This window comes from Elgaria multicarinata, chromosome 20, assembly GCF_023053635.1.
Source record: "Elgaria multicarinata webbii isolate HBS135686 ecotype San Diego chromosome 20, rElgMul1.1.pri, whole genome shotgun sequence".
In the NCBI taxonomy this organism is placed as follows: Eukaryota; Metazoa; Chordata; class Lepidosauria; order Squamata; family Anguidae; genus Elgaria; species Elgaria multicarinata.
This window is the reverse complement of record NC_086190.1, coordinates 9,098,895-9,126,655: the sequence shown is the minus strand read 5'-3', so window position 1 is coordinate 9,126,655 and position 27,761 is coordinate 9,098,895. Positions and strand designations below refer to the sequence as shown.

The 27,761-nt window shown below is 43.7% G+C and overlaps 1 protein-coding gene across 1 annotated transcript in view; it reads left to right on the top strand.

Moving 5' to 3' along the window:
• PRDM16 (PR/SET domain 16) overlaps positions 1-27,761 on the top strand; it is a 379,417-nt gene that overhangs the window by 239,609 nt on the left and 112,047 nt on the right. The window lies entirely within an intron of this gene.

Genomic DNA, 27,761 nt, shown 5'->3' with positions numbered 1-27,761 from the left:
AAAGGCTCAGGCAGGAGCTCATAACTCCCAGCTGTATGATCTAACAATAAACGCCATCAGTATAGGAAATCGCTAAAACAAAAGCAAATTGCCCACTATACCCAACTATGGGCAGACATCGAGCAGGCTGCCACGGCTCGAGACTCAACCAAATTTTGGCAGCTGGTTAACTGCAAACTAAAAGATACTACCTATGGTATGGTCGCTCCCATTATGGCAGAAACATGGGAAATGCATTTCCAAATAGCTTTCAATCCGGTGGTTAAGACAAATCTGGATACGAATTTTCTATCCCAATTCCATCTTCCTAGTATTATAGAAACGGATAAGTGGCCAGATGTAACTGTTAGTGAAGTAAAGCATCTAATTCTGAGCTTAAGGAGAAAGAAAGCCCATGGGGAAGACATGCTCCCACCAGAGATCTTCTTGGATAACATAAACTGGTGGGCCCCCATATTGGCCAAGCTATTCACCTACATCAATACAAACGGCAAACTGCCTAGCGGATGGGATCAAAGTATTGTGGTCCCTATTTTCAAGCAAGGGGACAAATCGATACCAGCAAACTATCGTCCTATTAGTTTACTAGACATATCCTCAAAATTGTATACAAGATTCCTGTTAACTAAGGTCGAGGATTGGGTAGATCAACATAACATCATCGGTGAAGAACAAGCAGGCTTCTGCCATGGCAAATCAACTACAGACCAGTGCTTTGTGCTAAATCACCTGAGAGTAAAATAGGTCCATGCCCCGAGGAAGTATCTATATGCAACCTTTGTGGACCTAACGGCAGCTTTCAACAGAATAAACTGGGAGAGGTTGTGGTACAAACTATGGCACTTTGGGATGGATAAACGCCTCCTTTCCTCCATTCACTCCCATTGAGAGGAGGGGAGTCGTTGACTATGAATGAATGAATGAATGAATGGAGCGGGCTACCTCTCCCCTCCCTGTTTCCAAGCTGTTTTGGGGATGGGCTCTTTGCTCAGCCTGAGGTCCAACAGGAGAAGCCATTTGTGTCTTCTGAAAGGACCGGGCACTCTTGTTTTCCCATTGTTGTTTTTAAAAATAAAATCATGTGAGAGAGAAAAAAATTAATTCATGAAATAAATCGCTGCTGCTGCTGCAGCGTGATGCTCTTTACCTACATTCGAATCAATGAAAATCCGGGTTTATATTTAATGAGGAGCCATCCCGTTGTCATATAGGCAGGGGCCCAGTTTTGGCTGAGTTCCTCTCAATCAGTCACCATCTGAATTCACTATGGCTTCATGCCATGATTGGGAAAATCTTTAAGAGGCAAGAATTCAAATTACAGTAAGAGCGCTCACAGGTCCAGAATTCATTGTGACTGTAGAGGACTCTGCAGCATGCTCCCAATTCAAATACCAGCACAGCTAGATGTTCTGGGCCCAGTACCTAATGAGATCATGCCAAGAAGCAAAACAGCTGTGGAGCTCAATCCTAGTTCAAGTTCCAAGCTCAGCCTTGTCTACAAAGCAAGGTGTTCCACTTTTGCCTCCGCCTGAATGTAGAAAATAACCTGGAGTCTTTTATGGAACTTTTATGGATGTTTTACCTCTGCTAAAGGCTGGGCAAGGTTGGAGATGAAAAATGTCACCTCTGATTTGGCTGGGCACTGCACCTCTTAAGAATCAAGATGGCTCAACACATATTGAACACTCTGTCTCTCCCCTCTCCTCCAGCAATGAAATAAAATACAACGCTTTAAAGTGCTTAACTTTGTCTGAATTGTGCCCTGCATAAATAAATACAAATGTTGCAAAGGCACCACCTTTAATGTATTTGAGTCCAGAGGCTCAGGCAATTAAATTATTCAGAGGCTCCAATACACCAGGAAGTGTGGCAGGGCACATCTTTGGCTTAATGTGATCAGGGGTGTAATACAATGCCTCAATCATTAATGCAGCAGTCCAGCAAGGATCTGTGGAAATAAACAAGTTGTCTTTAAAAGAATAATTGTAAAACATTGTTGGGATTTGTGGGGTCTGTGAATATACTCCAGTGGGGTTCGTATCAGAATGGATCACAGCCTTTGGCCCTTTAAGAACATGCGTGCTCTTCTTCTTCTTCTTCTTCTTCTTCTTCTTCTTCTTCTTCTTATTATTATTATTATTATTATTATTATTATTATTATTATTATTATTATTATTATTTTATATAGCACCGTCAATGTACATGGTGCTGTAAAGAGTAAAACAGTAAATAGCAAGACCCTGCCGCATAGGCTTACATTCTAATAAAATCATAATAAAACAATAAGGAGGGGAAGAGAATGCACCAAACAGGCACTGGGTAGGGTAAAACTAGCAGTATAAAGTCAGAACAAAATCAAGTTTTAAAAGCTTTAGGAAAAAGAAAAGTTTTTAGCTGAGCTTTAAAAGCTGCGGTTGAACTTGTAGTTCTCAAATGTTCTGGAAGAGCGTTCCAGGCGTAAGGGGCAGCCGAAGAAAATGGACGAAGCCGAGCAAGGGAAGTAGAGACCCTTGGGCAGGCGAGAAGTATGGCATCAGAGGAGCGAAGAGCACAAGCGGGGCAATAGTGTGAGATGAGAGAGGAGAGATAGGAAGGAGCTAGACAGTGAAAAGCTTTGTAGGTCAACAGGAGAAGTTTATATTGGATTCTGGAGTGAATTGGAACTCAGAGTGCTTTCATGCAACAGTCAGAGCTAAGGATTTTTAAAAAGGAAAGGAAGATATTGAGTAGGAACTTGAGTAGGGCTCTCAAGTAAACTGTTCAATGGATTTCACCTAAAGCAAAAACAAAACAAAACTGGAAACGCCTGCTCTGCCAATCCATCCTAGGAAGAGACAACAGTAACTTCAGTAAGATGAATGACATTTTTCATGAGGGTTTTAACAGCATTTAACAACATATACATCAGCGCACTGTGGCTTATTTAAGGTGAGACTGCACTGCAGGTGGGATACATGCGAGAGTTACTCAACTCTCACATAACTTATGCTCACTGGGTTTTCATAGAATCATAGAATAGCAGAGTTGGAAGGGGCCTACAAGGCCATCTAGTCCAACCCCCTGCTCAATACAGGAATCCACCCTAAAGCATCCCTGACAGAGGGTTGTCCAGCTGCCTCTTGAAGGCCTCTAGTGTGGGAGAGTCCACAACCTCTCTAGGTAACTGATTCCACCGTCGCACTTTCATAACACGGCAGCCTCTGAGCAGGGTTTGGATATGCCACCTGGTGCCTGTAGGTGCTGTGGCTCAATCATGGGTTAAATAACCCATGACCAGCTGCAGCATGTCATCCTAACCTAGTCACTGCTTTTGTTATGTCCCCTGGTTCTAAGGCTCCAAATTACCCTGAAGAGAACTCAGTTTCAATGAACCCTCAATACGCCATTTTATAACTTCCCCACCTGAGAATGTAAGTCCTCATTATTTGACTCTGAGAATGATTCTTCTGCAAATCCTCCTATCCCTCAGCTACCCATGAGCCTGAGTCTGCAAAAACAGACACTGGCTCTTTTAGGAACTACAGTCAGCATCCAGCAGTGGTGGAGCCGTTGAAAAACCAAGCTCTGTCAGCTGTCTTAAGGCTAGGGATAGCCGAACCTACCCTCAACTGCCTTGCGCGCCGCTCGCCAGACCCTTGCCATCCACCCACCCACCCCTATTCTGAACGCAGAGCAAGCCGCTGGACGGCCCACTGGTGAGCAGTACTTGGCATACCGCTGCCCCACAATTCATGATTTTGCGGGAAATTTGGATAAGCTTTTTACATAAATCATGATTTTGCATAAAATGGCAGCTGTATATAGCACCATTTATACTAGGGTGACCAACTGTCAGGATTTCCCCAGATTTGTCCTGGTTTTTGTTCTTTCCATGGTGTCAGGGGGGATTTTCTAGAATTTTCAATAATGTCCTGGAATGACACACCTCCCCCTTTAAGGCTGCCATTAGCATGGCAGGAGGGAATGACATGCTTTCTTGAGGCACATCATTCCCCCACCACCACCGAGCTCCAATTGAGGTCTTAAAGGGGAAAGTGGGTCATTCGTGGACATTATAGAAAAGGCCCCCATTGGAGTGGATGGTGGTGGTGCAGAATGAAATCCTTTCCCCTCCTCCACTCCAATCGGGTTCTTTAAGGTGGCGGGGGAATAACGTACTTTCTGCAGGACTCAGAAAGCTGCTTCCCCACACACACACTAGGTGTCCTCTTTTTTGGTTTCCCAAATATGGTCACCCTAATTTATACCTGCAAAGTTGGGTAAGTTGTGCTATTTATGGCTATCATTTTGTGCAAAACTGCAATTTATGTAAAAAGCTTACGCACAATTTTTCACAAAATGGTGGCTTGTGGGTTGCCTCCAGCTTGCCCAACTCAGCACGCACTGAGCTGGGCAAGCTCAGGAGTCCATGGACTAGTGTCCTGGGAGCCGAGTGGGTAGATGTTCACTGGACTCCACCCATCCTCAGATTCCTGTGACATCCCTACTTAAGGCCTCAGTTTGTGAGAGAGGGCCTTGGGTGCTTTGTGGAATTCCCTCCTAAGAGAGGCTAGGTTGGCTCACTCTCTGTTGTACTTCCACCAGCAGGCAAAGATGTTTCTGTTCAAGTATGCCTTTGGTTGTAAAATGGTCTGTTGGGTTAAACAACCCAGTGATGGGCTAAACAACCCAGCAGTTAGCCCAACAACAAATCGTGGGTTAACCAAGGCAACCTGCTCAGCAGGTGATCATGGGTTGTTGAGTAAAAGTGGAAGAGGCGGGTGTGTTGCAGGCAGTGCACCCGTTCTTTCCCATTCATGCACAACAACCCAACGTATTTTTTTAAAAAAATGATGGGTTTTCATTATGTGCAAACCAGGTCATAAAAATATTTTAAAAACTGCGGATAAAAACAGCATCCAACCCAACAGATATTGTAATGAGTTATAAGCAACTCCCTTGCAGACAGCAATGAGAATCCTCAGAGGCTAGAATCAATCTGTCAATAAATACCAACTTGTTCTCCACTCTCTTCAGAAATCAGTGTTATGGGTCAGTGCATCCGATAGCATCTTGAATTTTCGCTTAGAAAATAAAACAATTATTTTTGGCAACTTGCATTGATTGACCGCATATCTGTGTGTGTGTGGAGAGAGAGAGAGAGAGAGAATAAGAGAGAGAGAGAGAGAGAGAGAGACTATACCTTTGCATTCCCATCTGTGTCTTTCAGAAATAGTAAAACCCTGAAGGAAATTCAGTAAACCAATTGTTTGCTTCATCGATTGCATTTTGAAGTAGGAAAAAAAAGGCTGCAGACAGTGCAGTGTTAAATTATTAACTAAATGTTCCTGTCCTCCAGGGACATGTTTCTGTAAAGATCACCAGGAAGAACAATGATTTTCTTATGAAATTAATAGCTGGAGGATGTCATCAGATAAAGAAACTCCCAAAGCAGCTGGAGGAAAAAATGCAAGTGTGGCTAGCAAACATGTAGCTATTATTTATGTTTAATGTGTGAATAAAAAATGACGGTCCACACATGTTCACTAGGGCTGTGCACGGACCCCCACCCCCGATCCGCTCCACACCCAATCCGCAACTTTCAGATCACGTCCGCTCCGCCCCATGCCGATCCGCCTATGGTCCGCTCTGCTCCGCTGCGGAGCTCTGGATCTGAATCGGAGCTATGCAGCAGCAGCGCCGCCACCAGGTAAGACCCCCTCCCTCCTCCCCCCTTACCTGGCTCCATCACGTTTCAGCGGCTGCTTCAACTGAGCCTGAGGACTCAAATCGGCCTTCCGGATTGAGTCCTCAGGCTCAGTTGAAGCCGCTGCTGGAATGCGACGGACTCAGGTAAGACCATTCCCCCCACCCCTTTACCTAGCTCTGCCGCTGTCATCGCACGGACTGCGGCAGCGGTGGCGGCACCAGGTAAGGCCCCCCTCCCTCCTCCCCCTTACCTGCGTCTGTCACGTTCCGGCAGCGGCTTCAACTGAGCCTGAGGACTCAATCCGGAAGACCGATTTGAGCCCTCAGGCTCAGTTGAAGCAGCCACTGAAACGTGATGGAGCCAGGTAAGGGGGGAGGAGGGAGGGGGGTCTTACCTGGTGGTGGCGCTGCTGCTGCATAGCTCCGATGCAGAACACAGAAAACTAATGTTTGTAATTAGTTTAAACCAGTTAAACAGCCTTTTGCCTTTAAAACAATGAACAGATTGAATGCCAGTAAAGATCCCTAATTTTCGTGTCTGCTTATGTTCCAACATCATGTTACCCAGCAGGGAAGAAATAAAGGTAAGGAAAGGAAAGGAACCTCTCGTGCAAGCACTTGAGTCTTTGCTGACTCCTAGAGGGACGCCTGCTTTCGATGACGTTTTCTTAGCAGACTTTATAGCGGGGTGGTTTGCCATTGCCTTCCCCAGTCGCAGTTACCTTTCCCCCAGCTAGCTGGGTACTCATTTTACCGACCTCGGAAGGATGGTAGGCTGAGTCGACCTGAGCTGGCTGCCTGAGAACCAGCTTCCGCTGGGATCGAACTCAGGCCGTGGGAAGAGTTTCAGCTTCAGTCACTGCCGCTTACCACTCTGCGCGTGGTTTAATAAAAAATATCAGCTTTAACATCTGAAGACAGGGTTAGGAAATGCTTTTTTAAAACCAGTGTCAAGATCTTTTACTTTCTATATTCACACAAAAAGTTTTCTGTAGCAGGGACAAAACTGTACTTATCTAAACGTTAAGACCACACAAATTTGGTAGTCTTTTGTGGCAATGCTTCTTAGGTGAAATGAAGCACATGTGTCACATGTTATGTGACAGAGCAATTCACAACTTCAAGAACATGATGCTTTCATTGGGTGGGGGATCTGCTGCTTCTCAAAAGAATTTGTGTGAAATTTTCTTTTAAACAATATGCAGTTCTCTATCACCCAGAAACAGTTTAATTTGGTCTACTTTAGGTTTCCCTGGGAACTTTTGCTGTCCTGGTGGTCATCTATAAGACGCCGGGATTGCGCCTCATGATTTTTTAAACTGTTTTTTCTTTTGCTGATTCGCATCTGCTCAAAGAATGTCACACTTAAGGAACAACAGCGATTTTTTTTCATATTGAAGTTATTAATGCGCACATTTGCATATATACACATGTGTGGCTATGGATTATAGCTGAGCGAGGGGAAATGAATGAGCAGGGGGAAAGGAAAAGTAGGGAGGAAGGAACGAGTGGGGGAGGAACGAGCGGGGTGGAAGGAATGAACAGGGGAAAGGAACGAGCAGGGAAAAGTGCAGGAGAGAGAGAGATGTGGCAGGAGGGGAGGGGAGGGGGCAGAGAGATTCTCTTGTACTGAAAGCGAGAATGATAGAATTTGAACTGAAAGGGCACGAAGGGACGAGGGAGCAAGAGGAGGATGTGATAGGTGGGAAGGCAGGTTTCCTTTAACTTAGGAAGTATAACAAATCACTTTGTTCTGCCCTGGCAGATACACCCACCTGTCAATATGCGAGTTTAACTCACCCATTGACAGATGATTTTAACATGCTCTACATGCAGAGGGTGCTTAAAAGTCGCGGTAAAACACAATTTTGATGATGCGCATTATTGCTTGTAAAACATGGTGCTGGGGTGACTCTACGGCTACGTCATCTGTCCAAAGACATGGAAATGTGCAGTTAAGGCCCCGAAAACAACTCCTTTAGATAAGCCACTGATGACCTGTACTGCCAGAGTCCAAGAGATATGCCTCACCCTCAAAAAAATTCTTGCAACGACAACAGTTTGTTGCTTATTAGCCAATCAGGCCATGCACTTACAGAAACATAATAAAATACTACTCACGCCAGAGGTAATACCAAAATACAAGAGCAGGTTAAAACATCTTGTAATCCTCGACAATATTTGCTGACATATTATGTTATATTAATAAGTGACTTTTGTTTCTCCAGAGCCCGTTTGACAAACTTGTCAGTCCTATATGACGTATAATAGTCTGTGCCAGCCAGTAGTGTTAGAATTATGCTTGCAGAGGAGATATAATCGAAACCAACAATTAAGGGCTCAAGATATTGTTTCCTCAGCTCTGTGTACAATGGGCACTCAACTAGGAAGTGTACCATGTCCTCTGCCTTAAGACAGCCAACTGGGAAATCTGCTTTTACACTGTTGTGGGAACCTATATCATGCCTTCACCTAGGGTGACCAACTGTCAGAATTTCCCCGGATTTGTCCTGGTTTTTGTTCTTTCCATGGTGTCAGGGGGGATTTTCTATAATTTTCAATAATGTCCTGGAATGACACACCTTCCTCTTTAAGGCTGCCATTAGCATGGCAGGAGGGAGTGACATGCTTTCTTGAGGCACATCATTCCCCCACCCCGAGCTCCAATTGAGGTCTTAAAGGGGAAAGTGGGTCATTCGTGGACATTATAGAAAAGGCCCCAATTGGAGTGGATGGTGGTGGTGCAGAATGAAATCCTTTCCCCTCCTCCACTCCAATCGGGTTCTTTAAGGTGGCGGGGGAATAACGTACTTTCTGCAGGACTCAGAAAGCTGCTTCCCCCACACACACACACTAGGTGTCCTCCTTTTTGGTTTCCAAATATGGTCACCCTACCTTCACCTCTATCAGCTGGAGTGAATTCAGTCTGCACAAAGTCATAAGCCATCCCAGCTCATATGAGGTGACAGAAGTTAAGTACGGAGGGACCTTCCCTGGGAAGGTAATAATACTTTTATATATCATGTTGGAATGACTCCCAGCATTATTTCTCGGCCTTTTGGCTAAGATCAAGTGTAATAATTTCTTGCACTGCCACAGCTCTGGACTGTCGAGATTTGCAATCCAGCACAGTTGCATTTGTTCCCATTGTTGTCAGAAATGGTTTTGAGGGTTTTTTCAGTCACCTACACACGGGCTCAGTTCAGACAAAATGTTTCTCAGTGGTGGTTTTAGAACTATATGTTGGAGTTTTTACACTACTATTGAGAAATGTGTTGTCTGGCAGGAAAACATGCAACTGTGGAGTTTTTTTTTTTTTTTTTTGAAAACACTCCACACAGAATATCCATTCTGTGCAAAGGAGAGTTCATGCACAACCGTTGTGTTGCGTGTTGTATTGTGGCCTCCGTGGAGTTTTCTTTTGCATTGAGTTGACTCTTCCCACTGGCTACAGAGTTCCCTGGCAAGAGCAGCAAAAGGAGTGAGTGCTGCTCTAGGAGAGCTGCTGGGATTGGATTTTTGCAGCAGTGGCTGATGGGATACCATTGGGAGGACCGCAGAAGGAGAGAGGACAGAGAAACTGTCAATCAAACATTGTGATAGATTTTACTCAACTCCATGGTAGTCCACAATCACACAATGGTGGAGTTAGAACATGTTGTGTGGGATGTACCTCTTAAACTTCAACCATTGAGTGGAGTTTTCATGCTGTGTTGACTAACGTGTTGTCTGAACTGAGCCATGGAAAACAGCTGTCACAATTTATCCATATTTTGTAGAGATTTGGGTTTTTTTTTAATTTAATGTTTCAACTAGATGTATGCCAGGAGAAAACATGTTGTTTCCCCATTTGTTTCTAAAGTTTAATTTAATTTGTAGAGGTGTGCTCCGCTCCGATTAGAATCGGAGAATCAGAAGCGAATTGGCCTGCTCCGCCTTGCCCAGAGGCAGAGTAGAAGCAGACCAGGGACCCGTAGAAGCACAGTGAAGAGAAGCGCCCATAGACGGAGCGATTCTCTTTTCGCGGAGCGATCCGATCGCCATTTTGAAAAATTTCGCCCATAGGATTGCATTGCAGAAAAGAAAAAGGGATAATTGTGTTGTTTTTTAAGATATCTTTCTGAAATTTCTTGTGCTTAGAGAGTCATGGCTGGGGGTCATTTTGAGCCTACTCTCAGCTCTCTGCGTGGTGCGGTTCGCTTGCTATAATTTTAAAAAAATATGTTTAAAAAAACCAGGAAAAAGTACCTTTTCGAAGTGCTGAGGGGCAGAGTCAACTCCTGGTCATGATCCCATGATCCCAAAGTTGGAGGAGGGGATAGGCAAAATGGGATACTTGGGATACTGGGAACTCCGGATCCGGAGCTCCGCAGCGGAGCAGAGCGGACTATAGGTGGAGCGGGGCGGAGCGAAGCGGCCCAATCCACAAATTGCGGATCTGGAAGAGAAGCGGATCGGGGGGTCCGTGCACACCCCTATTAATTTGTTTTATTTTGCACTCATTAGAATTGCATTAATTAATTAGTTTGTTTTTCTACTGATTTTAATGGAAGACCCAAGAAGTCTTCCGCTGCCAGTAACTTTGGTGCTTTCTATCCAAGAGTATGTAATTTCCAGGCATTCTACAGTACCTCTTTCCCACGGCATTAGACATGCCATATTTCAAATGGACAGGACAAAGTCACCCTTCGTTTAGAGGCTATCCAAAAAGGGTACAAATGTGTACCCTTCCCATAGCTTTCAATGGGAGACCCATCGGCATTTCTTGTGCTTGCAACATCTGTGATTTTGATTGTATTGGCAAGACATTTTCAGGCACTCTGTTAACTCTTCAAAGGATCAGACCCGCTGAAAGTTGGCAGGTAAAAGGTGCACAAACATAGCCAAACAACTCTCCTAACAAAATTGAGTTTTTCGCTATCTCAGTTCCATTGTTCTCCCTCTTGACCATCTCCCTGTGACCTTTCCGTAAGCTGTACATACTGTTCTAGCTGACCTCATCAATGCAAAACAATGCTTCTAAACAAGATAACTAAAAATGAATGAATTCACTCTTCCAAATTCCCATTAATTTGTATTATGAAAAGGAATTAATGAACAGGGCTTAAAATGAATGCACACTCCTAGTTTTAATTCCCTTTTTAGAAGTTACATTCCTGGGTGGAAGGTATACTGTGCCATTTGACTCTAGTGTTCATAACATGTAAACAGAAGTGCATGGGCACTAAAGTACTGTGTGCAGTTTTACACGTCACCTCCATTAAAGTTCATTTTTCATTTCATTCATTCATTTCCATTATGTCCCTTAGCCAAAGCTCTCTGGGCACTTCACAAAATTAAGAACAATATATATCTAAAACAATTTAAAACCAATTTAAAGCCAGAGACAATCCCAGAACTGGTCAAATGCCTAAGAAGACAGGGTAATTTGAACTTGGCAGTGAAAAGAAGACAAGGTTGGTGCCAGGCAGGCCTCATCAAGAAGATCATTCCATAACTGGGGGGCCACCACTGAGAAGGCCCTCTCTCTTGTAGTCACTCTTGAATTGGGCTCAGAAATGTAGAGCCACCCAGTGTATCTCTTTTTAACTTTTGATATTGCAAGTGTTTTTGTTATTACTATTATTTTCCTGCTCTATCTTTAACCAAAAGAACAGGCAAAGCCATGGACACATTCTATTTGCAGACAGAGAAATTAGAACCATTTCACTGAATTTCTGTCAGGGAAGGAGAGATTCTTCAACAGTTTCTCACAGAAGGGCTTATCTTTAAGAGTGACAATAGCACATCTTCTTCTTCTTTTCTCCTAAGGGTGTACTGTGGCTGCTGGAGTGTGTGTGTGTGTGTGTATGCTGCTGCTGCTGCTACTGCTGCTGCAAAGGTCATCAGCAGCAACTGTGTTGGCAGCTCATCCATCCTTTTGCTTCCTCCACAAAGCCCCAATCTACTGTCACTCAGGTACATTGTAATGGTTTTGGGGGAATATCAGCTATCACATACACATATGTGTTATTTTGGCTGTTATTTTAATAATGTATTCATTTTTAGGGTGACCAACTGTACGGATTTCCCCGGATTTGTCCTGGTTTTTGTTCTTTCCATGGTGTCAGGGGGGATTTTCTAGAATTTTCAATAATGTCCTGGAATGACACACCTTCCTCTTTAAGGCTGCCATTAGCATGGCAGGAGGGAATGACATGCGTTCTTGAGGCGCATCATTCCCCCACCCCGAGCTCCAATTGAGGTCTTGAAGGGGAAAGTGGGTCATTCGTGGACATTATAGAAAAGGCCCCAATTGGAGTGGATGGTGGTGGTGCAGAATGAAATCCTTGCCCCTCCTCCACTCCAATCGGGTTCTTTAAGGTGGCAGGGGAAGAACGTACTTTCTGCAGGACTCAGAAAGCTGCTTCCCCACACACACACACTAGGTGTCCTCTTTTTGGGTTTCCCAAATATGGTCACCCTATTTTATATGTTTTAATCAGTTTTATGTATTTTTGTATTCAGTGTTGTTTTCCGCCTCAATCCAGAGGGATAATAAATAAAATTATTATAATTATTATTATTTCATAGACTCATAGAATAGTAGAGTTGGAAGGGGCCTACAAGGCCATCGAGTCCAACCCCCTGCTCAATGCAGGAATCCACCTTTAAGCATACCTGACTGCTGCCTCTTGAATGCCTCTAGTGTGGGAGAGCCCTAGACAATTGGTAATTGGTTCCATTGTGGTAACTGCTCCAACAGTCAGTAAGTTTTCTTGGAAGACACTGCAAACTGGCCTTATTCGATAAAAAGAAAAAAAATCTCCCAAAAAATACCCTTTGAGAAATTTCAGCTAGCCTCTTTGCAGTATAGGGCAGGCTATTGCAGAGTAAATTAATGCCTTATTATAAGTAAGTGGTAAAGATCATTCAGTAAGCTGTAGTTTGGGGAGCGGGGGCAGGTCAACTTGAGAACAAGGGTGTCTCGTTTTGATCTGTGAAATTGTTGAGAATATTATTGTAAAGATTCTGGGAGTGTGCTTCTCTGATTGCACACTGCTTTACTGATACCTAAACCAGTCAGTTGGGTTGCTTGTGCTGTCAGGTTGGCCCACGTCTTTTCCTGGACATTGTGTTCCATGAGTCTGAGTGATTGCATTTATGCCTTTGACACACGCACACGCACACAAACACACACACACACACGCACAAAAGCTAGCATAAAGCAGCTGAGCTGAACTTAATATTTATGCCCAGTGCCTATTTGTGATGGGAGAGGAGGAGGGTGCGGAGGGTTATGACTGGTGAAGGGGGCTCATTGTTCCATGTTACTCTCCAAAAAAAAAAAAGTGGCAGTGACATAAAGCCAGCCTTACCCCCAATCCATGACTGTTGCATGCTGAGTCTTCTTTTGTTCCTCAAAAAGAGAATGCACAGCTTCTGCCACTTAAATGGGCCATTTTTCTTGCAAAATATAGCTTTCACAAAAAAAAAGGAGCACTTTTTGGAACAAGATCCTCACTAAGGTAAAAAGTCCTGGCACCATTTCATTCAGCACTCCAGCTGTTTGAGAGCAGGCCTTTCTTTCTAGTGTCCAACCTATAATAGGTGCAAATGAGCAATTTTATTTTTTGTATGCTCAAAAAGGGACTTTTTGGGAGTGCCTTGTCATCCCGCCCCAACCCTGAGGGAATAAAGACTGTATTTTTGGTAAATTAAATGAATTCAACTTTGCTCCCGTCACATTGCCGCAAAGAGAGTTAAACCAGGATGTGAGGTTTTGTTTGAAATTATATAAAAAAAATCTTGAATTATAGCAGCTGTAAGTAAATGTAATGTTAGAAGCAAAAGAAAAAAGAAAGGACTTTACCTTGGCCTTATCAGCTGCTTCTGGTGAAATTGTCTCTTAGCCACATTCCGAGACTCAAGCTCCTGACTGCCAGCAAGGGACGTCTCTCTGCAGGAGATAAGAATAGACAAGTCTTCTTGGCCAAGAAGGTGTCAATAGGAAGCACCCTGACAGATGATGAGTGCTAAAGCCTCTGAAAAGGTGCTGACGTGGCTACGCTAACTTAATGAGGTCATTGTTGAAGTCACAGTCCCCTGCTGATAACCTTGCAAATCCAAGTTATGTGAAGATAGCAGGAGAGTGTTCAGAATCTCCTGCCCTTTATCATTCTCTCGCTGTCAGCTCTAGCCAACAAGATTAACGGGAACTACCTCTCAAAAATTAAAATTAAATGTTTCCATTTTATGGAATGGTTGTGGATTACGCTTATTAGGGGTGTGCACGGACCCCCCGATCCGCTTCTCTTCCAGATCCGCAATTTGTGGATCGGACCGCTTCGCTCCGCCTATAGTCCGCTCCGCTGCGGAGCTCGGGATCCGGATCGGAGCTCCCCCCATAGGCTTGCATTGAAATCCAAAAAAGTCTACAACTTTTTTTCTGTTAAAGTTAGAAACCTCAAGTTTGGCACCATGACACCTCATGGACGTATACACACGCATGCCAAGACTCAAGCCAATCCAAGTGTCCCCTGATTTGGGGGGAATTTATGAAAATCGGACACCCCATTTTCAGACATGGACTGTTCTCCGACATTTGACAGATAAAAAAATTGGAAGTGGGCACCCTCACAGATGCCATCTAGATCCACAATCATGCCAAGTTTCAAGCAAATCCCATCATCCCCTGATTTTTGGCGGGGCTTAAACCTTTTAACTCATCCCAATTCACACCCCTTTCGATATCTCTGTCAATTTTCACGTTAGAAACCTCAAACTCGACACCATGATAGATTTGGTGGGGCTTTAACCTCTAACGCACCATCCATAACCCCAATTCACACCCCTTTCGATATCTTTGTCAATTTTCATGTTAGAAACCTCAAACTCGGCACCATGATAGATTATCCATGGATACACATGCATGCTGAGACTCAAGCCAATCCCATCATCCCCTGATTTTGGGGGAATTTATGAAAATTGGACACCCCATTTTCAGACATGGACTGTTCTCCGACATTTTGACAGATAAAAAAAATTGAAGCAGGCATCCTCACAGATGCCATCTAGATCCACATTCATGCCAAGTTTCAAGCAAATCCCATCATCCCCTGATTTTTGGTGGGGCTTAATGAAATTTTTGGCGGGGAATTTATGAAAATCGGACACCCCAGTATCTCAGGAATTTAAAGCTGCAGACAGCTCAATGGGGCCATTTCAAAGGAACTCCCAACATGCCATGAATTGGGGAGTAGAGATAAACCTATATGAATCTTCTTCCACACTTGAAAAATTGATTTGGAACTTCCAAAACTCTAAGTGAGCGCAGGAAGGACTTATCCCCCTGAGTCAAAGCAAGACACACACAAACCATCCCTGCGAGGCGGGCAGGGGAGGAGGGAGGGAAGGCAGGCAGGCAGCAGACATTTCTGGGGGCATAAGGAAGTGAGCCAAGGATAGTTTCAAAGCCAGTAATGCAAACCATCCCTGTGAGGTGGGAGCAGCACAGAGAGATGCCTTTTCTTTTGCATCCCATAACTAGGAGGCTAGGAGGATAAGAGTAAAGCTTTGTGATCCTTGCTTCAGAGTTGATTGACTGCACTGTGATCACAGCCATTATTAAACAACAAAATAATGTTAATAGCAGTACTAATTAATATTAATAGCAACAACAACAACAACAACAACAACGAGTTGAACCACAATGGAAGCCTGCCTGACTTCACTGAAGAGGAAAAGCCAGGAGAGCTTGGGCTATGGGGTGTAAATAATATAAAATGGAATATATAAATAAATAAATAAAGGAGGGGTGGAATTAAAAGCAGCAGTGTTTCTGAATAAACAACAAGAAGAATTTTTTTAAAAAGGCTATATCTGTCTTTTACCAGTAAGAGGGAAGTGGATGTGCCCAGGGGGAGGGGGAATTAATGCCAATTTGACTGTCCCTGTCTAGGGACCACTCTTTAAGAAGCAAACTTACACTTCAACTCATGATAGGCATTGCTTCTCCACTGGTTACTCTTTGGAGGGCTCTGATGACCCTCTAAGGGTGGGAGAGTGTGTGCACTAGGCACGTCCACATGCCCTAGGGGACCTCATCCCCTTGCACCACATCTATTCAGTTGTTCCCCAAGGTTAGGGTGGGTAGCAGTGCTGTGTTTCCTATCTGTTATTTATTTGCTTAGTATATGATTTCAGGTTGTGTTTGTGCATTTGGTGGGGCTACTGTTTTAAAAAACACTGGGAAAAGTCCGTTCAGACTAAGAAAGAGAAGTTCCCAGTATCCCAAGTATCCTATTTTGCCAATCCCCTCCTCCAACTTTGGGATCATGGGATCATGACCGGGAGTTGACTCTGCCCCTCAGCACTTCAAAAAGGTAAATCTCCCGGGTTTTTTACCCGATTTTTAAAAAAATTCTAGCAAGCGAACCGCACCACGCAGAGAGCTGAGAGTAGGCTCAAAATGACCCCCAGCCACGACTCTCTAAGCACAAGAAGTTTCAGAAAGATAGCATCAAAAACAACATAGTTATCCCCTATTCTTTTCCGCAATGCAATCCTATGGGCGGAATTTTCCAAAATGGCGATCGGATCGCGCCGCGAAAAGAGAAGCGCTCCACCTATGGGTGCTTCTCTTCGCCGTGCTTCTACGGGTCCGCTACTGGAGTTCACAGAAAGTGAAATTTTGTGGTGAATTTGGTAGTTTTAGAGATATTTGAAGTGAGTATAACTAACTTCTCAGAAAAGCAACCCAAATTATTTAATATACAAATTCTGAGTTGGAACAAGGCTTAGTCATATTAGAGTAGATCCACTGAAATTAGTGGAACTTAAGTGAGACATTGATTTCATTGGGTCTACTCAAAGTATGACTACATCTGGATCCAACCCACTGTTTTAATAATGCAAATGTCATGGATGACCAGGCCAGGATGACTCTTCAGATGAAGAACCTGGGATTGCAGAGCCTGAAGATGATGTGAAATCCCTTGATGCTAGTGTTACCCCAGGCCCCCTCCAGCATTTGCAGGGAAGCAACACTAGGCCTTTCAACAGTGGTGGATCCTTAGGAACGCATGGATTTATTTGGTCTACCAATATTGCACTCCCTATGTCCTTTTGTGTGTGAAGAAGGCACAAAATTAGGAAAACTCTAAGGCTCAAGGAGTGCTGAGTAACTCAATATCCTCAAGCCATGACATTTCTGATTCTAGAGTCAGAGTTCCAGTTATTTTGCATCCAAACTGTGTTTTGGGGTTTGGGGTTTATATAAGTTTCAAAGCAGACATGCTTTACATCCCCAACCAAGTAATGATAAGACCACATCTAATCTGAACACCCAATTGTGCAAATAAAAAACAACACTTGTTTTCATGAACGTGTGTGTGTGTGTGTGTTGATTGTTGTGTATGTGTGTGTGTTCACAGATTGGGCATTCTGTTATGTATAAAAGTCCCTGCCATACAGGACAAAGCCTTCCTCTATGTAGGGATAAGTGAATCAGCCTGTTTCTGGTCCATATTACTTTCACATGTTGAAAGGCCCTGGTGGATGTCCTTTATTGGGAGAAGGACAGAAAGTGTATGATTCTGTTACTCTTAACCAGTTTCTCAGCAGCTTTTGATACTATGTGTTGAGCATGGTATCCTCCTGGATAGGCTCTGTGAATAGGAATTGAGAACACCATTTTGAGAACACTCCAATCTATAGGGCAGGTTCCAGAGAATAGCATTGGGAGACTGTGTGTCAGCCCCTAAGTGCCTCAAGGTACCATCTTGACTCCAGTGCTATTTAATATCTTTATGGAGCTGCTGGGTGCAGTCATTGTGATATCTGGGGTGAGGTGCCATCAATATGGAGGTCTGTTTCTCCATTACATCTGAATTAGGGGAGGCCATGAACTAGAGGTCATGAACTGGCTTTGGCTATTGGGCAGTATAGAAATGCAATAAATAAATAAATAAAATAGACCAGTGCTTGAACACAGTAGTGGGCTGGATGAGGGCCAATAAACTGAATCTTGATGGGATGGAAGCACTGTGAGTTTAGGGGAATTACCAGCTCTGGATCGGGTTGCATTCCCCGATGGAAGAGGTTCTCATTTTGGGAGGGCTTCAGGATCCATTGCTATTGGAGGTCCCACGTGGCCTCCATGGCTAGGAGTGCCTACTACCAGCTTAGGTTGGTATCCCAACTGTGCCCATTCCTGGACAGAAATAGCCTCTCCACTGTGATCCATGTATTAGTAACCTCAGGATTAGATTAATGTAATGCACTCCATGTGGGGCTGGTTCAGAAGCTGCAGTTAATGCAGACTAGAGTGCCTTACTACACACATGGTAAGTGCCTTACCACACCTAGGCTAAATGTTCTGCACTAGCTGCCAGCCTGCTACTGGGCTAGGTTTAAGGTGTTCGTATTAGTATACAAAGCCCTGTGCAACTCAGGATAAGGTTTTCTCAAGGACCACCTGCACCTATTCCAACCTTCCATACTGTTATGATCTTCAGGGGAGGCCTTGTTGTCCATGCCATAGCCTGCAGATTTTCATACGGTGGCAACACATAGATGGGCCTTCTCTGCAGTGGCACCTGCCCCACATCATGATTTCCCTCATGATTTCCCAGTACAGCAGCCCTCAGTGCTGGCATGTTTTAGGCATTTATGTTTCTGCTCTAGCCTTCCACTAGCCATGAGCTATTTTGTAATTGGTCTCTATTACAGTTCTATTTATTGTATTATTTATTCATTCATTTATTTATTTATTTATCTATTTTTGTAAGCCACTTTGGCATAGGTGTGAGTCAGAAGCATTTTAGAAATATGGTTGATAAATAATTAAGAAATGGGTTCACCCATAATCTACAGCACAAATATTTGCATTTAAATAAAGATTTTCTTCTGTTTTAAAAAATAATTTAATTAATCATTTTCTCCAAAAAGTCATGGAATTGCTCATTCTGAATTCCATTTATGAACAAGTTGAAAAACATTGCTCCCAATACAGATCCTTGTGGGACCCTACTGTTTACATCCCTCCATTGGGAAACTTTGCCATTTATTCCTATTCTCTGATTTCTGTTTTTAAACAGTTGTTGATACCTAAGAGGGGTTCTCCTCTTATTGCATTACTTCTAAGTTTGCTCAGGAGTCTTTGGTGAGAGACTTCATCAAAAAGCCTTTTGCAAATTTTCTTTTGGATTTAAAAAATGCAAATTTATTTATTTATTTATTTATTTAAGGATTTTTATGCCGCCATTCAGCCAAAAAAGGCTCTCATGGCGGCTTAAAAAAGTATTTCTTGACAGTCCCTGCCCACAGGCTTACAATCTAAAAGACATGACACAAAAGGAAAGGGGATTGGGAGGGAAGAGGAGGAGGGGGAATTAATGCCAAAATGGGGTGAGGGAAAGTGAAACAAACCAGAAATAAACTGGTTTGTCCATCCCTATGTAGAGCACATTGGCTCAGTAAATGATTACCTATTGCTCTTGCATACTATGCCCCAACATCTCAGCCTAATTTTGAGCCTATGTGTATTTCACTGACTGCCTGTAAGGTGTGAAGATGGAATTTCCCAGCATTTCCATATAATTATGAAACAATGCCCGAAATTTGAACTGAGTGGCAAAGCTACCACTAGCTGGGTTTATTTATTTATTTATTTATTTATTTATTTATTTAAGCATTTTTATGCCGCCATTCAGCCAAAAAAGGCTCTCACGGCGGCTTACAAAAGTATTTCTTGACAGTCCCTGCCCACAGGCTTACAATCTAAAAGACATGGCACAAAAGGAAAAGGGATTGGGAGGGAGGAGGAGGGGGGAGGAAAGGAAAGGAAATTCAGGCACTACAATCTTAGTTGGGAAGTTCAGCAGTGACAGTTGACAGTTGGCAGCAGGAGGGAGGGGGCTCTCAGCTGGAGCTGGTGGAGCGGTGCCTGGCTGCTGCTTCCTCCCTCTCTGGTGGCCTCTCCAGAGACAGTTGGTAGGAGGAGGGAGGGGGCTCTCAGCTGGAGCTGGACCCAGGCATGGTGGAGAGGTGCCTGGCTGCTGCTTCCTCCCTCACTGGTGGCCTCTGCAGAGACAGTTGGTAGCAGGAGGGAGGGGGCTCTCAGCTGGAGCTGGACCCAGGCATGGTGGAGAGGTGCCTGGCTGCTGCTTCCTCCCTCACTGGTGGCCTCTGCAGAGACAGTTGGTAGCAGGAGGGAGGGGGCTCTCAGCTGGAGCTGGACCCAGGCACGATGGAGAGGTGCCTGGCTGCTGCTTCCTCCCTCACTGGTGGCCTCTCCAGAGACAGTTGGTAGCAGGAGGGAGGGGGCTCTGAGCTGGAGCTGGACCCAGGCACGGTGGAGAGGTGCCTGGCTGCTGCTTCCTCCCTCACTGGTGGCCTCTGCAGAGACAGTTGGTAGCAGGAGGGAGGGGGCTCTCAGCTGGAGCTGGACTCAGGCATGATGGAGCCTCTTTGATAGATTTCTGCAGCCATTTAGAGATCTACCAAACCCACTGCAGGAATTTTATTATTGTCATTGAAACTATGCAAGTTGCCATCAAATTCTGTATAAATTGTGACCAATTATCTGTTCACGTTATCTGCTTCTCTCTGCTCCAAACCAAAACAAACAACCTTAATAATTCCCATCTCAGATGGATTAATTTACATGATTCCTTAGCATATAACTGTTACTCATTTATTCATTCATTCCTTTATTTATTTATTTATTTATTTATTAAAACTCTCTGGGTTATTATCTTTAACAATAACAAATTTAAAATAGTTTGAAAACAAGTTATAAATAAGTAACAATAAAACTTCCAGGTCACACTCTCTTTTAAATCATTAACATCAGAGATGCAAAAAGTGTGGCTTACAGATTGCCCCCAAATCCCTGTCTGGCAGCTTCATTCCTAAAGTGTCCTAAAAGCTGTGTTCAAAGATTCCTATCTGCCTCCTCTAAGATGCTGTTGAGATGCCCTAGGAATGAGGCTTCTATAGCAGAAATCCGAGAGAGAGAGAGAGAGAGAGAGAGAGAGAGAGAGAGAGAGAGAGAGAGAGAGAGAGAGAGAGAGAGCATGTTTTCCTTTGGATTTGGAGAGAAGGGAAGGGTTAGTATGGATAAGTGATGGAGAGATGGGGGGGGCATAAACTCCTTTCCCCGACAGATTACCCTTCAAGGCAATGCAGCAAAAGTTGCCTTTCCCTGACTTAAAGTGGAGGATTTTTAAAAAGATATATTAGAATGCTTACAAGACACGCACAGTGCGAGGAGTGAGTGAATGTCAGTGTGCATGCATTCCCATGTGTGGTCCCCATCACCTCTCCAGACACTCAATGTTGACCTTGAGAGTGAAAAGGTTGTGACCTGATTAAGGTCACCACCCGAGGCCTTAATCTGGATGGTGTATACCTAACCCCTTCAGAGGTTAGGTACACAGCTTCTGGGTATAGAACTAGGGTAGTACTTATTTTTTTCATAACATTTTTTTCTGAGAAAATTCCTGAATTTTTTTTTATACCATACCTGAAAAAAGGGGGGCAATTTGGGCATGGCTTTTCTGGATTCAGAGGTCACAGAGAAATAGTGCTGTGCGACATCAGGATACTGATGAAGGAAAGGAAAGGAAAGGAACCTCTCGTGCAAGCACTGAGTCATTACTGACTCTTGGAGGGACGCCAGCTTTCGCTGACGTTTTCTTGGCAGGCCTTATAGCGGGGTGGTTTGCCGTTGCCTTCCCCGGCCGTTATTCCCTTTCCCCCAGCTAACTGGGTACTCATTTTACCGACCTCGGGAGGATGGAAGGCTGAGTCGACCCGAGCCGGCTGCCTGAAACCAGCTTCCGCTGGGATCGAACTCAGGCCGTGGGGAGAGTTTCAGCTGCAGAAAAAGTGGAGGAAGGAACTAGAGGATCGGCAATCCTTGACTTGAATATAGTCACCCTACAGTTGGCTACAGAATCGGACTCAAAGAGTACTTGTCAATGGAACCTTCTCAAACTGGGGAGAGGCAACGAGTGGGGTACCACAGGGCTCAGTCCTGGGCCCAGTGCTCTTCAACATTTTTATTAATGATTTGGATGAGGAGGTGCAGGGAACGCTTATCAAATTTGCAGATGACACAAAATTGGGTGGGATAGCTAATACCCTGGAAGACAGAAACAAACTTCAAAGTGATCTTGATAGGCTGGAGTGCTGGGCTGAAAACAACAGGATGAAATTTAATAGGGATAAATGCCAAGTTCTACATTTAGGAAATAGAAACCTAAGGCACAGTTACAAGATGGGGGATACTTGACTCAGCAATACTACAAACGAGAAGGATCTTGGAATTGTTGTAGATCGCAAGCTGAATATGAGCCAACAGTGCGATATGGCTGCAAGAAAGGCCAATGCTATTTTGGGCTGCATTAATAGAAGTATAGCTTCTAAATCATGTGAGGTACTGGTTCCTCTCTATTCAGCCCTGGTTACGCCTCATCTAGAGTATTGCGTCCAGTTTTGGGCTCCACAATTCAAGAAGGATGCAGACAAACTGGAGCGTGTTCAGAGGAGGGCAACCAGGATGATCAGGGGTCTGGAAACAAAGCCCTATGAAGAGAGACTGAAAGAACTGAGCATGTTTAGCATGGAGAAGAGAAGATTGAGGGGAGACATGATAGCACTCTTCAAATCCTTAAAAGGTTGTCACACAGAGGAGGGCCAGGATCTCTTCTCGATCCTCCCAGAGTGCAGGACACGGAATAACGGGCTCAAGTGAAAGGAAGCCAGATTCCGGCTGGACATCAGGAAAAACTTCCTGACTGTTAGAGCAGTACGACAATGGAATCAGTTACCTAGGGAGGTTGTGGGCTCTCCCACACTAGAGGCCTTCAAGAGGCAGCTGGACAACCCTCTGTCAGGGATGCTTTAGGGTGGATTCCTGCACTGAGCTGGTGAACTTCAGCTGGTGCAGAATGCAGCTGCCTGAGTATTGGTGGGGGCAAGAACTCGATCACATAATGCCTTATCTTGATATGGTGTTGTTACTGTTGTTTTTATTGCTTCTTTTATTGTTTTTATTGCTATTTTACTGTGCTTTAATATTTTAACTGTTTTTATGTATTTTATTGCTGAAAGCTGCCTTAGGATGGCTTCTGCCCTGAAAGACAGCCAAGAAACACACACACACACACACACACACACACATATAAAGCTTTAAAAAATGAACATTTGAATGTCACTTATCTACTGTACAAGCATGTATTCAAAGCAGTATAGAGGGAATCAACACCAAAAATAATTAAAAGAAATCAATTAAAATGATACTACAAAAAAGGTGGGCAAGGAGGTGGTGGTGGTGGTGGTGGAGAAAAGAAAATGGACAGGGGGGTTGTTGGTAAGTTCCTAAAAGAAATGTTTGCATGAAAGAAAGAAAGGCCAGCAAAATGAGAATCCGTATTGATAAGAGAAACAGAAGCTGAAATTCAAATTCAGAAGTTGCAGCAAATAAAAAATTGCTACGCGTGGTTTTAATATGACAGAAAACAATGATACCAGCTGGAGCATTTATTTATTTATTTATTTATTTGGTTTCTACCCTGCCTTTCTACCCCAAAAATTGGCACACAAGGTGGCATCGCTTCACCATCTTTCATTATCTTTTTAAATTGTTGCTATTGTTATTATAGGCAGGGCAATGCTAATCACATTGTTGGGGAAACACGTTACACTAAAGTAGATACATACAAAGAAATGCCCCCAATTTGTATGACCTCTGAGGAGGAATTACTGGATTAGTAACATGTACAAATGAACAGGCTGGCTCTAGAGCTTGTAGCAGTTTGGGGCAAGAAAGCTTTTTCTTTCGTTCTTACCTGGTCACAACAGATTAGGGTGCATCCTCTGTATGCCTTGCAGTCTAATCATTAAGGTATTCCTGAAACCTCTTTCATCCCAGCTGCTTGCTGGCGTTTGGAGGGCATTCTAGGAGTTATGATGAGAGCTAAGGAAAAGTTGCCTTATAATGAGTCAGATCACTGGTTCATGTGGCTCATTATTATTATTATTATTATTATTATTATTAATTTATTTATTTATTTATATAGCACCATCAATGTACATGGTGCTGTACAGAGTAAAACAGTAAATAGCAAGACTCTGCCGCATAGGCTTACAGTCTAATAAAATCATAGTAAAACAATAAGGAGGGGAAGAGAATGCAAACAGGCACAGGGTAGGGTAAGCAGGCACAGGGTAGGGTAAAAATAACAGTATAAATAACAGTATAAAGTCTGCGCAACATCAAGTTTTAAAAGATTTAGGAAAAAGAAAAGTTTTTAGTTGAGCTTTAAAAGCTGCGATTGAACTTGTAGTTCTCAAATGTTCTGGAAGAGCATTCCAGGCGTAAGGGGCAGCAGAAGAAAATGGACGGAGCCGAGCAAGGGAAGTAGAGGCCCTTGGGCAGGCGAGAAACATGGCATCAGAGGAGCGAAGAGCACGAGCGGGGCAATAGTGTGAGATGAGAGAGGAGAGATAGGAAGGAGCTAGACCGTGAAAAGCTTTGAAGGTTAACAGGAGAAGTTTATATTGGATTCTGAAGTGATAGTGTCTGCACTATCTAGTGTTGCCTCTCCAGGGCTTCAGACAGTAGTCTTCCCCAGCCCCACTTGGAAATGCTGGGGACTGAACCCGAGACTCTACCACTGAGCTATGGACCTTCCCCCAACCACATCAGGATATTTATATGCCTGGGCCAAATAACGCCAACTCTTACTGGCAGAAGTTTTCCAAGGTCTTAGGCAGAGGTCTTTCTCATCACTCCCTACTCTGCCTCTGAGATATGGTACCACTATGGTGTCAAGATCGGGGTACCAAGATTTCTGGGCCCTGACACCTGGCTGACTCGGCAGATCAGGGCCAGGGAACGTGAAGGCAACAAGCACAGAAGAAAGAGCCATATGCAGGTAAAATCAGATGGCTCATCTTTAGAGCAATGTGCAGATGGACTTAAACAGGGCATGTGCGCAGGTTTTGTGAGCAACGAAATTCTCATACATTCTTAGTATTGGGCAAAAGGTGGGATACAAATAAATATAACAACAACAACACTTCCCTACTTGAACAACAGAATGATTTAGTGGAGCTCCACTAGGCGCTATTTGAGTTTGTGAAATGACCGTGTTGGATACTGACCAAAGTCTCCTTGATCCTAATACAATACTACTACATCACACTGGCTTTCAAGTATGTATAAGATCATAGCCTTAATTTCACGGATCAGAGAGACAAACTATTTTGTCTAATTGTTTTAAGCAGCTGATTTATTATTATTATTATTATTATTATTATTATTATTATTATTATTATTATTATTTTAATCTTTTGCTTTAGGGATAGAGGTGAGCTAAACTAAAATAAATGAATCATTTCCATGGATTAATAATTTGGAAAAGTATATACCTTGCTGATGTTTCCTTTTGCTCGCACTGTGGTCCAGAATTTTAGAGTCTTAAAACGGAAGGCACGCAGGGCCATCCCATGTCTGGTTTTAATACAAAACCAGACACTCTTTCTCCACCCCAACCCCCGCTCTTCTGGTTGGACATATTTGGCTCCTGAATGGTTTGACAGTAATGATTAATATAGTGTATTAGGAGATTCCAGGGAAAATATTTGAAACCAAGCTGTGTAATTTAGTTCTCATCAGCTGGTTGGGTCTACAGGCCTATTAAAAACAGCAGGGGACTTGCAGACTTAATCACAGAGGCTGCACCCATACAAGGGCGGGGGGAGGTGGGGTCAGTCCAAGACGTTTGGTGTTCAAATGCCAGTCCTTTCTCCCCTTAATTAATACAGGACATCTCTATCAGGGAGCCCCTGTGCAAGCCTTATTAAAACAATGGGAACTGTGCTTGAGTGCCACCCTTGTGATCATGCAGCAGTCCCCATTACTGGCATGTCCCACCACTGTCCTGAACCTCCCTCAGAGGTAGTGTATCCATGTCTGGGGCTCAAAGGGGGAGGGATCTGTGAAGTCAGAGAATCTGCTGAAGATCACTACCCAGGAAAGTGTCCCAACTCAAGGGGCTACAGATTCAGGGAAACCAACGCACTCTGAGTGGCCCCATCACCCCCAATTCCCCAGGAGCATAGATCTGAGCAGAGACCCAGTACCTGGAAAAAACAGTACCCATCCAGCAGTGTAAGGCCTCCTTTTCCCTCCTCAAGAGGATGGATCAAGAACTAGTACATATTCTAGATTAGAATTCTCCTGATGCTCAAGGAAGATGTGGGGGAACAGGGCCAGCTATAACATTCTGCAGTTGATGAGTAGTCATTATTGATGCAACTTTTATTTATTAAATCTATATTCCACCGTTGCACCAAAAGTGGGACTGAAGGCAGCTAACAATAATAAAATATGGGACTAATCTACACCAAGCAGGATATCTTTTAGATTGTAAGCCTGTGGGTAGGGACTGTCAAGAAATACTTTTGTAAGCCACCGTGAGAGCCTTTTTTGGCTGAATGGCGGCATAAAAATGCTTAAATAAATAATAATAAATAAATTATTATTATTATTATTATTATTATTATTATTATTATTTATTTATTTATTTATATAGCACCATCAATGTACATGGTGCTGTACAGAGTAAAACAGTAAATAGCAAGACTCTGCCGCATAGGCTTACAATCTAATTCACACATACCATGTCACTCCGCTTCTGAAATCTCTTCATTGGCTCCCAATTCATTCCAGAATCCAATATAAACTTCTCCTGTTGACCTTCAAAGCTTTTCACGGTCTAGCTCCTGCCTATCTCTCCTCTCTCATCTCACACTATTGCCCCGCTCGTGCTCTTCGCTCCTCTGATGCCATGCTTCTTGCCTGCCCAAGGGTCTCTACTTCCCTTGCTTGGCTTCGCCCATTTTCCTCTGCTGCCCCTCATGCCTGGAATGCTCTTCCAGAACACCTGAGAACTACCAACTCAATCACAGCTTTTAAAACACAGCTAAAAACTTTTCTTTTCCCTATAGCTTTTAAACTTTGAGTTTGTTCTGACTCTATACTGTTAGCTTCACCCTTCCCGGTGCCTGTTTACACTTCCCTGTGCCTGTTTGCATTCTCTTTCCCTCCTTATTGTTTACTACAACTTTATTAGATTGTAAGCCTATGCGGCAGGGTCTTGCTATTTACTGTGTTATCTGTACAGCACCATGTACATCGATGGTGCTATATAAATAAATAATAATAATAATAATAAATACCATGGTTTATTGCCCCACCCAGGGTTTCTCCTGGCAAAAGTTAGAACAAACCATGATTAGTGTTCTTAATCCCTTGGTCGTTTGTCTCCGTCCTTCGCTTACTCCCTCCCTGTATCCCAAATGCCTGTATGGTGCTGTAGTGCTGGCATGTAGAGCAGCTGTGGTTTTTTGGGGGGTGAGGGGTTACTGGTCTTAAACAGTATATAAAAGGCAGGAGCCACACCAAGCAGAATATAGCACTTGAAAGAGGTATATGGTATGTGTCAATGGGCCCCAACAGTTGTCAGTGCACTTCAGTACCACTATAAAGCCGTCGTGTGGCTCCTGCCTTTTATATACTGATTTCATACAGCTCTCATAGTGCAATATCCTGCTTGGTGTAGATTAGGCTACAGACTAATAAACTCTTAATTAGAACATAACATAAAAACAAATATATCTAAATGGGTTTGATCATTGCCTCTCTTTCTTGGGCTCACCCCCTTTTCTCTCTTCTTCCACACCCAGTGGGCTGAAGTGGGAGGGACAGATCTCTCTTGCCAGAAGTCTGAACCGGTTCCTTTCAGTGAGTTCTCAAAAATAGAGTGAGGGACATAAGAGAGAGAGAGTTCAGCGATTCAGTACACAGGTACAAGTACAGTGAACACGTCTTCAAAGTACTGTGGCCAGCACCTGCTGCAGTAGGACGGGGCCCACCTGAGGGTCACCTCAAATCTGGGCCTGGAAAAATAATGGGGCAGGCTCAAGGGTCACATAGGCTAAGGGGTCTGGAAGGACTGTGGATTATTGTCAGGAAGGAAGTAGATAGCTCTTGTGAGGCTGCTATATATTTTAGATAG